We start from the raw sequence: 13,700 nt of genomic DNA, 5'->3' as shown, positions 1-13,700 counted from the left end.
GCGATTGCCTGTCCTGGATTCACTGTTGCAGGGTTTAAGATACTTCCCTAAAAGTTAGAAAACACACGCGCCCTCCTCTTCTGGCAGGTGGGGCAATTGAACCCACTTCCATGGTCCATGTAGACCATCAAGTTGTTTGAAGGGAGACATTGCTGTGGGACATGACGAATGCTCCCAAATAATGACAGCTGTATCTTGAAGCATGTTGGGTGAGGGAAAAACACGTTCATTCCTAAATGTGGTCTGTTTAGACTGATTTTTCTTTAGCTTTACTGTCATGTTGGGGAAAAATTTTGTTTGCAAAGTTCACGTGGTCTGCCAGAGGCGAGCAGAGGTCTGTCAGGCCCAGAATGAGGACGGCTGCCTGGAGAAAGCTGGAACCTGCACCCAGGCTTGGTGTGCTGGGACAAAAATAGCCCAAGCATTTGGTTGGCGATGGGGCACTTCACCTGGGCATAGGGACCTGCCCACAGGCTTGTGCAGCTTGGCACCTTTGGTCCCTTCCTCGTGCTCAACTAGTCTGCTGGAGTTGCTGGGGAAAACCTTCCTCTTGTACTTTTGTTTCCTGGTAGAGAAACGTGTAGTTTAATGGGTGGCATTTCTAGGTGCTCCGCTGCAAGAGACCAGCAGATGGGGGACAACATGGGGCATGGAAGCCCACAAGAACCTGGGGATTTGGGTTATGGGACCTGAATTGGCTTGTTTCCAGGAGATCTCTTACAAGGAGGTATTTCAAAGGTGCTCATCTGTTCTCTCAGCTGTAGCAAGAGATAGCAAAGAGCAGAGTCAGGCTTCCCGGCAGCTCTCAGTCCCTGCATACCATTACACGATTAAGATTAATGTACCCAGGGTGTCTCCTTGGTTAGAGGTCACAGCCCCACAAGCACCGTCCCCTCCTTTCTGGCTGCCTGTCTGCTCCCATGGCTGCATCTTAAATTACCTTCAGCCAAAGCAGAGGTACCTGGGGACGACTCAGGTCCCCCAGGCAGGGTTGGCAGCTGGCGAGCCCCGAGCTTGGCTCCCTGCCTGCGGGTTGGTGACGGGCTAACTGAGCCACAGCACGACGGCCAGATTCAGCCCTCCACCAGTGACGGGATCTGCCTGACCCAGAGGGGTTTATTGAGACACCCACCAATAATCCAGCACTTTCAGAAGAAAAGGGAGAAGGGGAAGAAAATCCAGGGAATATCTTCTGCTGCCAAATTCCCTCCCCTAGTTCCCTCTTGCGGCTGCAGGTTTCTGGGCTGGTAGATCAGGCTGTTTCCCATGTGCATGATTTAGCTGCTTTTACAGGTACCTGTAAAGTAGACAAGATTGGAAATTTCTGTGAATTTTGCTAATTTCTTAGGAGTTTTGGCCAGCACCCATGACTGAAAAGGGCATCAGACTCCCTGTTTGTCTCAGGACTGACCTTTGCTCAGGACTAACGAGAGCAAATCTGGACAAGTGAAATATTTCTGGGCTGCAGGCGGGTTTTTCTCTCTCCTGGCAATGCCTGCTGCTCCACTGTCCTTATCTTACTTGTGCTAATCAATGATCAATTAAAAGTTAACAAGGCTCCCTGTGCCTGCATGAGGAGCAGTTTTCCTAGCAGGGAAAATTAACTTGAGAACAGTAATGGTGTGCTAACGATGCAAAGTTGCATAATTATCAGTGTGTTTGGATGCAGCACGGGTCTTAGAGCCTGTATGCCTGTGCCAGTTGGTGCAGACAGCTGACTGTGGGAGGAACGGGGTGGGCTTTTCTGTGCCAATCCTGAACTCGCCTTCTTCCAATATTCACCTCTGTGCCCTTGTAATTCCCTCTCCTCTCTGTAGGCACCTCCTCTGCAGCACTCGCAGAAAGGAATGCAAAGGCTAAGGGGTTGCAGCCAGAGCAAGTACATCCAAAAACTGAACTCCAAATCAAAGCAAGCATGAAAAATATTTTTTGGTGTTTATCCATCTCTAGGATAACCAAAACTTGGGCTTGACTGCATAAAACTTTCTGGACAGCAGTGGGCCAGTGTAATGCAGTGTATTTAGCTGGTGTTTCCATCCGCAGAGAAGACCTCAAGCAGGGTGGCTCAGCTAGTCAAACACTCTTTGTCCTCACAAGGACTACTCCTGCTTCTGGTAATGTCTGCTCTTACATCAGGTCTCCTGTCTGATCACTCTATGGCCAAAGCAATTCTCTTCTTGTTGATTCAGTCTCCCACTGGCTTAGGAAGCTGAACGGCTGGTGAAAAGGTCCAGACCTGGTGTGGCTGGCACCAGGGAGCGTATGCGAACATTGTTTTCTGTGGTGATGAGATGTAGATTGGCTCAGTCCACCTTGCCCGTGCACTGACGATTGCAGTGACTTTCTAGTAGATACCCATGAAGTGCAGGCTGAGATGTTGCTCCTGTAATCAGAAATCTGGGGAGGGTCTGTCAGGATACCTGGGACCTGGGTCCACACTCCGGTCTACTGGGAGATCTTTGCTGATGGCAGGCTCTGTCCCATCTCCCAGGAGTGGGTCACGCAGTGCTGCCCCTCTGCACTGCCTGTGGGCACTGGCTGAGTGCTGACTTGCAGGGAAAAAATGAGACCCTGAATCATCAGTACTTTCCCTGTGCAACAGTGCACGTTTTTTCCAATAGTTGTTCTCTGTGTTGACTTACTGTCAACTGTGGCCCAGGTTAAACTGCTTGAGGACAGAATGCTCTTGTGAGAGGTTCCTAGAAGAAAGTTGAGCCCATTGAGGGTTTTCCTGCCCAGGTGGTCAGCTGAACTGTAATCCTAAAGACATTGATTAAATTTTTGCTGCTGTCTTATGGCTAGTTTTAATGGTGCACTGGGTACAAGAAGCGATGGGGTAGATCCAGTTGTGGTGGCGAATGCAGCACTCTGCAGCCAGTCCCTGGAAATTGGGCAACGGGTGAAAGAAAGGACTGAGTGCACACAACGTCTCATATCTCTCTGTGCTCCAGACCATCATCAGAACCCCTTCCTGCCATGGACTGGGTGACTGAGAGCTGTGTGGTTCCTCCGAGATGTGACACACTGGAACCATCGCAAACAATCTGGGTAGAGGTGAGATTGAGCGACAGCTGAGATTTCCTCCTCTGTTTAACTTTACAGCCATCGCAAAAGGAAATACGTGCTAATCTTTAGTTAGAAGCCAACCTCTTCCCGTTCTAAGGAGCCATCTGTACTTTAACATGTGACTCAAGGCTGTGTGTAACCAAGACCGTTTGGGTAATTGTGCCAGTCCCACAGGCCAAAAACTGCCCAGATGTAGGAGGAGGGTTGAAGCCTTAAAAAACTGGGGAGGATGCTGGTGTTCACGATGCTTTCTCTGCTTGCTTGCTGAAGGAAGAGCAGAAGAGGCATCTATCCCGATCAGAAATCGCCCAAGGAAAGACACTTTGTTGAGGAGAAATGGACCTTGTGGCCTGGGCTGGGTGCAAGCAAGGGTGAAGATGTCTGGCTTCTACCTTGTCTCTACTCTTCTGTTTCCTGGAAGCCATCAGTAAGGAGCAACTTGCCTCATGCTCCTGTAAGTTTTTGTGGGACCAAGCTGAGGTGCTCCAGCAGCCTTCCCATTCTGTCCTCTGCCCCTGGGATGCTCAGGACAAATTACCTCCATTGCAATGAGTGAGTAGCCTGGTGGGCTGTGTGCTGAGGACTGGAGCCCATCACTGCGGCTGGGCTACAGGTCCCCTTGTCCCCTTCCCCCCCCAGCTTGGCCATGGTGGCTGGGTTGGGCAGTGGGGCTCCTTCCCCTTTGACAAGGAGCATGCCCAATGCAGGATGGAGGAACAGACTGATCCTACCTTGCCCTCCATCCCTTTCTTCCTAGGTATGGCTCTGAGCAACCATGTGAGTATTAGCTGGAGCCTGGAGGTCCCTTGGTGGAGATGGGCACCCACCAGGTGGACACAGCCCATAAGTCATGCTCTTCACTGACAGGCAGAGTGGGTGTAGATAACAGCTGTTGGTCGGTGATTGCAAAACAGCTAAAGGAGGTTGTGATATCTTTGTGTTTCTCACTTTCTATTAGAATGTGTTTACAAAAGTTTAAGTCAGTGAGAGATATTTTCTGAACTCTCCCGGTATGACTATGTGTCTAAATATGCAAGCCGTGGGACTCGGGTCTGCATGAACTGAGTTGTCTGTTAGTTATTTTAAAGCCTTTGAATACCCCTTGTGCATAAAACCATGCCAGGAAGTATACATAACTGTATTTATCCATCTACCTGCTTATCTCTACCTATCAATGAATCATTTGTATAACATACATATTCAGCTTGTGTGTATGTATACGCATATATGTGCTGTAATATAAATGATGCACTGCACGTTTCTTTTTAGCATAAAAAATAGTTCCACAAACTTTCTATGGTGAAAAAGTATAGATACGTGTGTGGGTCTGTGTGCAGTGGGAACCTTTGTTACTTAAACAGTTCCACTGCTGCCAGGTATATAATTAAGTATAGTATGTAATATGGTACAGATAGATACGGTTTGGTTATTAACACATGGTGGCCAGATAGAGCAGGTAGGTGCGCATGCATAGGCGTGCTCTTTATGTAAAGTTTCTCTTTCAATAAACCTTTGAAAACAAAAGAGAAATCTAAGCAGCCCCTTGCTCTGTGAGCAGCCGCAGCCTGCAGCGAAAAACCTCGAACCGTGAAGGTTTTGCTCTAGCACACTCTCAGCTCTCCCCGCAGGCGGGATGTAGGTGGGGGCCACGTTAGTCCCGTGGGTGCTTGGGGGCAGAGACGCCTGCACCCACGGCACCATTAACCGCAGCCAGCCCCACGCGTGTGGGGGCTTGGTGCTTCCTCACCCCGCGGAGACGCCCTGGAGGAGCTGCCTCATCTCTCGCCGAGACTGCTAGGGTGTTCCCACAGTGGAGGGGGAAGAGGAATTTTGGCTGCCAGCAGATGGAGCGGATTGAAAAAACTGGGAAAATAACTTAAGGGTAAAGGCGCAATCATTACATTGTACAGTGCTAGAAAGAGATGCTTCAGCTATTCCTCCCAAATTCTGTTTTTTCTCTGGGGAATTTTTAAGCTTCATTTGTCATGATTTTTTTTATTTTTCCTTTGCGGTTTTCTCCTGCCTGTCTTCTTTTCCCAGCTCTCCATCCCTGGCTTTAAAAAGCACCAAGAAATAAAATCCCAAAGGTGTTGAACTTTACGAAAAAGATCCCCAGCAGTGAGGAAATGGGAAGAGAAAAAGGCAATAGTAAATTAATAAAATAGTTTGTCATGTTGTTCATGTGTTTAAAACAAACCTGTTTTACATAGTTGTGATGTCCCTGTTTAAGAAATGTGGAGCTGCTCTGGGAAGCACGGACAGACCTAGCTGGGATGGGTCAATGCCAGTGAAGGGACTCCAGTGCGAAAATTCTTAATGACTACAAAGGTGAGAGAGAGTGGTTAGTATCAACAAACACTTTTGCTTCTTCAGGAGGCAACTTTCTGTATCTTTGATAGCGTCAGCAATCCCTCGCTTTCACTGGGTGACATCAGTAGATCTCCCCATGGTTGACCCAAGAGGACAATATCATTTTCCTCATCCTACACGTGCAGATCATCCCATTGTGGAGGAAGAGAAGGACATATGGTGCCCAACCCTCCTGGCTAAGCTGAAAGCTCCTCACTGACCTGTTATGAGGAGGACATAGCTGAGGTGCTGGGATGAAAGCAGGTGACAAACAGCAAACACAGGAGCATCTCAGCATTAGGAAAGGAAAAGGAGACACTGGGCTCCAGGAGCACGACAGCAACATACGTTCACCCTGTGAGCATGTTAGCAGTGAGAGAAAGACAAGGAAAAGCTGCTCAAGTTCTTGCTGGAGAGGGAGAGCTATCTGTGGATGATGTTGAAAGTGTTAAAGGCATGTTTGCATGAACTGGGAAAAGCCCAGCTGGGAGCTGGTGGCTTCAGTATAACTGTCAGCCGCAGGGCCAGGTCCCCTTACGCAAGGTAGGTAGGTGCACTCAGGAATGTTAAATGCTTTAAATCACCTGACATGAAGAAATTACTGCCGAGGTGCTTTGAGACTCAGCTAAGGGCTCCCTCTTGCAGTGACTTTTGGGAATGGGTGGAGAAAAAGTGAGGTTGCAAGACCGGAGAAGGACAAGTGAAGGATGAGCCTTTAGAACAGGGGAAGGAGCTAGAGCTCTCTTAGCTTAATTCAACTGCTGGGAAAATGCCAGCACAAACCAACCAACCCTTTTCAAGTACTTGGAAACAACAGGGAGGTGAAAGATTTGTCAGAACCAAACTGAGTTTAAGCTGATGTGATTTTGCTCCTGTGGCAGCACAACAAACCCTGAGGACATCGAGGAGCCGTCTGAGCCTGGTGGAGTTTCTGCCACCACCTCTCCTGTGCTGCCTGTAAGGGAACTGGGGAAACGCAGACCTGGTGCATCCAGCACAAGCTGGATGGGAGACCAGTGTCCATGCCTGAGCACAGGTTCATTGCCAAGCTGGGAGGATGGAGGAAGGTGGCTGTGCAGGGCCTGTCCTGCTGGTGGGGCTTTCCAATCTATTCGATAATGAGATGGGAGATGGAGCAAAGAGCATCTGAATTACCTTCATAGGTGAGGCTGTGCAGGATGGTGACTGTACTAGAGAACTGGAATTTAAAGTGAACTGAGTTGAGTCCAGATTTTTTACCTCTCCATATGTTGCTGTTCAACAGGGACAAGCACCAATTTTCCCCTTGGAGCAGGAGCAGCTGGACAGGTGGTGGTCCTGCTGGAAAAGCTGTGGGGATGCTGGGGGTCACAAGCTGGCTCTGAGCTGCTGTATCCCACCCAGGTGTCACAGATCAGGCTTTACCAGCATAACGAGGAGCACCACTGGCATAAAAAGCCAGGTCCACCCTCTTTCCTCTGCAAACTGCCAAACGATGGATAATGTGGCCTATGAGAGGAGATGTAATGTATAGACTCAGCTGGAGACGGCTGACAATAGGGGATGTTGCAAGACACATTGAGGTTAGGCAGGGTGAATGGGCAGGGATGGCCGTGCAGGGGGAGCAGAGGTGGTCACCATGCCTTGGGCATGCACAGGGAGCTGGTTTCTGGGTCCAGCCCTGTCCTGGGATTCTCCACATAAGCAAGCCTTGGGATTAAGCAACAACCTGCCCCTTTCTCTGCCTTACGCAGCAGGTTGGAAGCTTAAGAAGGATTTCAAAAGCCCTGCTTGTCTATCCTGAAAAACAACTGTAGAAACAGCTTCTCCACTCAGCTTATCAGCTCAATGAGTGGAGCAGAGTGTCTGTGATTAAAAAGAGCTGTTTCCTGTTGCACGTTATTGCTGGCAGAACAGATAAGCTGAGGATTTGATCTCATTCCAAACCCGTCACCTTGGTACCCATGGGGGAGCTGTAAATTCTGGTAAAAAGATCCTGGGAGGTGTAAGCAGAGGGCAGCAGAAACCTATAGCCCTTGCAATTCGTTCATGCAGCACTTAAGATTTGGACAAAAATTGATCTCTCACCATTTCAAGGAGGATTTCTTCCTCAGCATGGGCAAATCACTGACACCCCCGTGCAAGCACAGGCGTGCCCAGTTCATTGGCATGAGACGGCTGCAGCACCCACCAGCAGTGCCGGACCCATTTCCTACAGGTGCCTCGAAAGTTTCCTGCTCACAAGTGGGTAACCTCGACTTGCAGTGGGTTTTTCCATCACCTGCACTGCTGGGCGGTTGTGTCGATACCAGGTGTGTAATTGCAGCCCCAAGGATAGTGGGAGCTGGTCTTTAGATGGGACAAAAAGACAAAGCTTGCTGGTTTCTTATCTGCTGTTTGCTCACACTTATCGCAATCAATTTGCTTGGATTTTTCAAACCTGTAATTAACCTGTAGGTTAGCAGTCATGTCTTCTAGTACCTGTATGGTCTTTATCAAATAAGATGACATTTTCCACCCTTGCAGGACATACTGAGACACTGCTCAGACTTGAAAAGTCCATGATTTATTATAATTATTATCTTCTGCTTGCTTCTACCTCCTTATTATGGATTTTTTTGAGACAAAAAAAAAAGTGTTGGAGATGGCTTAGTTTGGACAAATGAAAAAGGCACCTTAAAGACCATCAAACTGGCTGTTTGCTTGGCTTTCCCTCTCCCCCAAATCCCCCCATCTTCTGTATTTGCTAAAGCTGGAGTAAAAGTAGAATTCGGTTGAATTTCAGGGTGGAAAATAGAGTTGTGACATGAAAATATTGCTTGGTTTATGAACTGTTCCCTTATAAACTGTAAGAAAACCCTCCATTGACTAAAGCATTGGATATGTGGACATCTGCCAAGAGGAGGTTTCCCTGCAGGATGGGTGGTTTAGAAGGAGTGGTGCTCAAACAGCATCATCTTCTTCACACAAATACCTTTGCTTCCCTCAAAAACTCGGTTGACTTGCTAGGGGTATTATCAAAGCAGCCACGTGATGATGGAAAATTAAAGCAGGGAAAACTAAAGCATCCATGAATAGAAACCAAGGCAGGAGGAGGGGTGTCCAGAGCTCCCCTTCAACAGGAACATTTGTACCAGCTACTAGGAAGACAGTTAACTCTATCCCAGCTGAAACCAGGACAAGCAGGGGCCAAAATGGGAACCGAACATCAGCGCCACGATGGGGAGGAGAAACCCTGCTCTCCCCCGGTCCTACTTGCTGCCAGCCCTGGCATCGCCACCGGCGCTCCTTCAGCCCCGCCGGTGCCGGTGTCGAGCGAGGGGCTGCGAGGCGCCGGGGCCCCCACGTGCCACGGTGAGGTGCCGGAGCGTGACCGCCGGGAGGGAGGGAGCCAGCCCCAGCCGGTGTCTGTGCGTCACGGCCCGGCCGTTGCGCGATGTGCGTTGCGGCAGGGAGCTGCTGCCGCTGCTGGCGCCAGTTCAGGTGCCGGCAGCTGTAGTATCTCGAGTGGAGAGAGGGCTGCGTGCTGCTCCCACGGTAGGAAAGCCCCTGTCTGGGCAGCAAGTTCCCCTCTGGGCTGGAAAGCCCCTCCTGAATTAGTGCTTCAAGTGAGCTCTTTCTATTTATTTCGGGAGACAGACTTCTTCCATGTGAGAGGGATTCAGATCGGTTCAAAACTGTCGTGTATCCCATTCATGCACAGAAGCATACAAGCTTGGCCCTTTACGGTGCGCCTGTAAATCACAGACGACAGCGTTTGCAGGGACAAAGAGCTGTTTTGTACCTGGTTCATGCTGCTTGCCACGCAAGAGGTTTTCTCTCTATTTTTGTTCTTTCCTATTTTTTTTTTTTTTGGTCTTCTGACTGAAGCCTTTGTTTGAGCAGGGTCATACCTGGCTCTTCCTCTCACCGTTGCCAGCATAGGTTGGCAGAGATGCAAGGTTATCTGGGGTGACTTGGCAATTCCCCATCCTGTTCTCAGGGTGGCAGTTGGACATGTTTCAGTGTCTAATGACATCAGCTGCTAACTAGCAGCTCGTTACAGAAAATATGGAGAACCAACCCCTTCCTCCCTGTAACATGTGTTACCACAAGAGAATATGACCCTACACCCAGAGGAGGGCTAACATTGAAATCCAGCTGCTGCTATGACAAGAGATGGCATGTACAGAAAAGGCAAGAGGGGAAGGTCTCCAGAACGTCCCTTTAGCTAAGTGAATATTGGGTTGGGATCCCAAAGTTGATAGCAATGAGGGGGGTGCTGGGTGTGCGCTACAGGAACCGGCTGAGGAAACTCAGTGGCATCCTCCTTCTGTAGCTGTGCAGTAGGAGAGAGTCCAATTCTAATGAAAATGAGGGGGAGGGTGAAGGTTTGGGACCTGCAGTGGCCAGCTGAGAGGTGAGGAGCGAAAATATCCAGCAGCAGGTGGGAGATCTCAGCCTCGAAAGATGCTTGTGAAGCATCACCAAAGCAAGAGCACATCCGACAAAGGGGTGCCGTGTAGCCGGTGCCACCCTTTGCTCCTCCTTTGCAACCGCATGGGGCTCATACCCACACTTGTGTCAGTGCATGGGTTTCACAGCTCACCTTCCTGTGGCATTTGCATGGGAAACAGTATCTGTGTGGCGGTTCCTGCCTCTGTCAGGAGCTCCGGCATGCTGGGGAACTCCTGCTGAGGAAGGATGGACGCAACACGGCATCAGGACAGATGGACAGGCGGAGGACAGTAAGCTATTGAAGAGTGATGCCCAAAACCTTAGTCTGCTCATGTTGAAGAAGCTAATTCTGATGCTAGCAGGGACAAAGCTTTTGCAAACAGGGCCCCACGTGCATATTCCACAACCGTGCTGTCCACTGGGCTGGGCTGGGGGCCACTGGCGCCGCTGGGCTCTGCAGTGATTCTGTACCGGGGCCAGGACACGTGCGCGTGTCCTTCATGAATGGGAGCGAATGTGAATGAAAACAAGACAGGGGAAATGAGGATGTTATCATCTGCTGTTGTGTGCTGCTGCTGTTTCCCCGGAGCCTTCCTGCCCGCAGGACGGCTGCTCAGCCGCACGGGGCGGCCAGCCTGCAAGGGGAAGGGGATGCTGCTCAGCGCAGCAACTTGGCACCAGTGCAACGAGTGGGAATTGAATGCAAGTAACGCTGACAACCAGTTAAACTGCCTCCTCCTGCCTTTCTCTCCCAGTCAGGAAGGAAGTAGGCTATTTTTAAAACTGGGGCCCAGGTATGTAACTATACCTAATGCTTTTTCTCATGTCAAAGAACATGGGAAGTGCTATAGTATCAGCTGCAGTTCCCACGGTCCCTCTATAGAGACTTTCTCCCCCCAACCCACTTACTCCAAAGAAGCTCAGAGCCTCCAGCGTTGCTCAAGATAACACTTGGGCTGCTAAGCTGATCCATCAGGGCCCTGGCCATAAGCAGGGATGGCACTGGTTGTGGCAGCGACCCAGCTGGAGGGGTCAGCCCGTGCTATTGAGCTTTCCTGAGCACTTTGCGCAGATGAAGCGTGGGGCATGCACGTGCTCCGTCAGCTGGCTGGACTGACAGAGCTGGTGCGTTCACCCCAGCCCTGCACCCACATCCTATAGGGATAAACATTTATCTCCTGATTTGGGCTGGGTCAGCTGGGTTCACACATCTCTCCCATGTGCCAGCTTGGGCTTATGCAAATGTGCAAATGGGTCTCAACCCTAACTGAGTGTCAGGGCACTGGCAGACCTCAGCAGCCCAGAGCAGCCTCACCTGGGGCCCCGTTTGGGCTCATCCCTTGAGCCGCACTCCTGACGCTGAGTCACGAGCGATGGCAACGCGACGCCCTGCTGAGCGCAGCCAGACCTGCTCTGACCAACGCACAGCCAACACCTCTGTCAACACAATGGCAAATTTCCCCGAGAACACACTCCAGAAAAGGCCAGGCGTCCCCTGCCCGGGCTGCATCCCTGTGCTGGCAGCAAGCAGGCAGGGGCTGCCCTGCGCAGCTGCAGGGGCAGCGCTGGCATTGAGCAAAAGCAGATGTGTGCGAGATGATCCGGGCGGGAGGCGCTGGCAGAGGCACAAAACTCCGCGCTTGGAACGGGGAGCTGGAAAAGTGTCTTCCTGGACAGACTCCTCCTTGTCTCTCGTAGCAACACTGTTTATTTCGAGGTGCTGGGTGTGCAGCCTCAGGCACTCTCTCTGCCTCGGCCGGGAGACGGCAGCGCGGCAGGAGTTGCCCCCGCGCGGGGTGGTCGGTGGCACGGCAGAGGCTGTGCCAGCACCCGGGCTCGCTGCGTCTGCCCCGGGACAGGCTCGTCCGGAGCAGCCTGACCTGCGTGGCTGGTTTTTGGGGATTAGAGGCAGGGCACAGCTGAGCCCTCTTCGCTTGCTCCTGCACGCCGGGAGAGCACCAGGCGAGCGCGACCCGCGCGGGGACAGCTTTCTCCTTGAGGGACTTCTTGATGAAAGAGGAAGTTGTCTTGAAATAACTCCAGCGCTTCCCTTTTCGCTTTGCAGACTTTGAAGTGTGCTGCAGAGCCTGGCAGCTGCCCCGGTGCTCTCCCGGCACTCACCGACCTCCTCGCCAGGCAGAGCAGACCCTGCGATGACTCCTCCGGAATCCAGCTCTGTCCCCGCTGCGCTGGACGGGACCGCGGGTGCAGGTGTGACTCGCCGGGCTCCCCGGTGCCTGCCCTGAAGAAGCAGGTAGAGTGCTGGAGGGTGTGTTGCTCCTGGGTCCGTGCTTGGGGAAGTGCAGTGCTCACCCTCTGTCTTGTCTTCTTTCCGTTCCTTTGAGGGGGCCTGCTGCTCTGTTGGTCCCCAGTGCTGCGTTTCTACTGGGGAGTGCTTAATGTCTTAGCGGTTGGCAGCGTGTGTGCGCGAGTGCTGCATCCCTGTGGATGAAAGACCCTGGAAAGCCCTTGAACAGGGTCGGTTTGGTTTCCTTTCCCGGGGTGAATTAAGGGAGGGGGCACTGATGGTGCTGGAGAAGAGGAACGTGCTGCTGCTCTGCAGGAAGGGAATATTTGTGCAAGCTTCCCCTGCTGCACCCTGCCAGTGAGCAGGATCCTGGTGGGAAACACGCGGTTTGCCCTGGAGCCTGTCCCAGGGAGGAGCGTGGAGACTTTGCTGCCTGCGCCCCTGGAGCAGACGTGGGTAGTTTTGATGTTGTTACTGCTCTGGCACTCGTTCAAGGCCCCCGGCCACTCGCTGCACACGCATCCCCCGCGCACGGCCCGCAGACAGCCGGCAACTGCTTGCTGCTCAGCCCAGATGGGGTGAGTGAATTACATCACTGACTTGGGGCTGTTTCAGCACTAGCTCATGCTTATTCATTTTGCTCTGTGTGAAACAACTCCCAGTTGCAAGGGACGGAGTCACCTGCCTGCAGCTGGTCCCGACCATCGCCCACTCTTGCCCTGGCACCGCTGGGGCTCCCACCTTCCAGCTCCTTGCCCTATAGGGCTGGCAGTGCTCATGCATCCAGCCCCGGAGGGAGGCTGTGCTCTGGATTTTGCTGCAGCCTGGGGGTGGCCAGGGTGATGCATGCTCCAGCGCTGGCTGTTTGTGCAGTCGTGTGGCTGCCCGGCTTCCCCTCCCCTTGGCCTGGGGCCTCATCTGTCTCTTGGGGGCCCTGAGCGCTGCAGCAGTGACATGGCAATAAACAGCGATGGTCGTGGTGATAACAAGGAGAGTGCAGCAGCCCCGTCCAGAAAGGAAATAAAAAGGGGAGTGCTTGGGGCCGAGCTTCAAAAAAATGTAGATGAGCCAACTCTGTGCAATGGGCAGGTTTTAGTCTTCCTCCCCGCTGTGCCCTGCTGAGTATTTTCCTCTGCAACCTCTGGCTGCACCAGGACCACTCACCTCCCTGGGATGCTGTTGCCCTCCCATGGAAGCTCTCTGAGTGTCTACGCAACTTAGCTGCAGTTTGTCTTGCTGTCTCTCGACTAAGCCTGAACACAGAAGCAAATTCATCTGGGCTTCAAGGATTAATTTATCACCTCCGAGTATTAGACAAACTTTTAGTTGTGTAGTTGTTTGGTACTTTGGTTGTGAAGTACATGGCTACTAAGGCTTTCTCAAACGGTTTCTGAGTTCCTCTGTGGATGGCCCAAATCCACAAGACATTAAGCCTTTACAGCTTAGGGTCCTACTGAACATCTAAAAGTATGTCCTACATCTGCAATGGAAGAAAACATGGGTCAGTCTGGTGAAATATATAGCCAGCCTCTGCTCTGTCACAATGATCTGTTCAACTGCACTGCTTTCTCTCAAATGTTAATTTGACCTGAGGAAATAGCTTGAGTCCTCAAAGCCTCAA

The 13,700-nt window shown here is 51.5% G+C and overlaps 1 protein-coding gene across 2 annotated transcripts in view; it reads left to right on the top strand.

The window, feature by feature from the left end:
- The first annotated feature begins 11,589 nt into the window (after nt 1-11,589).
- The window catches only part of PIK3R6 (phosphoinositide-3-kinase regulatory subunit 6), a 38,694-nt gene continuing 36,583 nt past the window's right edge, over nt 11,590-13,700 (top strand). For both annotated transcript variants that reach the window (XM_075044856.1, XM_075044857.1), the window contains exon 1: nt 11,590-12,085. The gene's annotated coding sequence lies outside the window, so the exon portion shown is untranslated. The remainder of the gene's footprint in view (nt 12,086-13,700) is intronic.

Source organism: Buteo buteo, chromosome 13 (assembly GCF_964188355.1).
Source record: "Buteo buteo chromosome 13, bButBut1.hap1.1, whole genome shotgun sequence".
NCBI classification, from domain to species: domain Eukaryota; kingdom Metazoa; phylum Chordata; class Aves; order Accipitriformes; family Accipitridae; genus Buteo; species Buteo buteo.
Note: the sequence above shows the minus strand (reverse complement) of the source record. Positions and strands in the feature narration are given on the sequence as shown.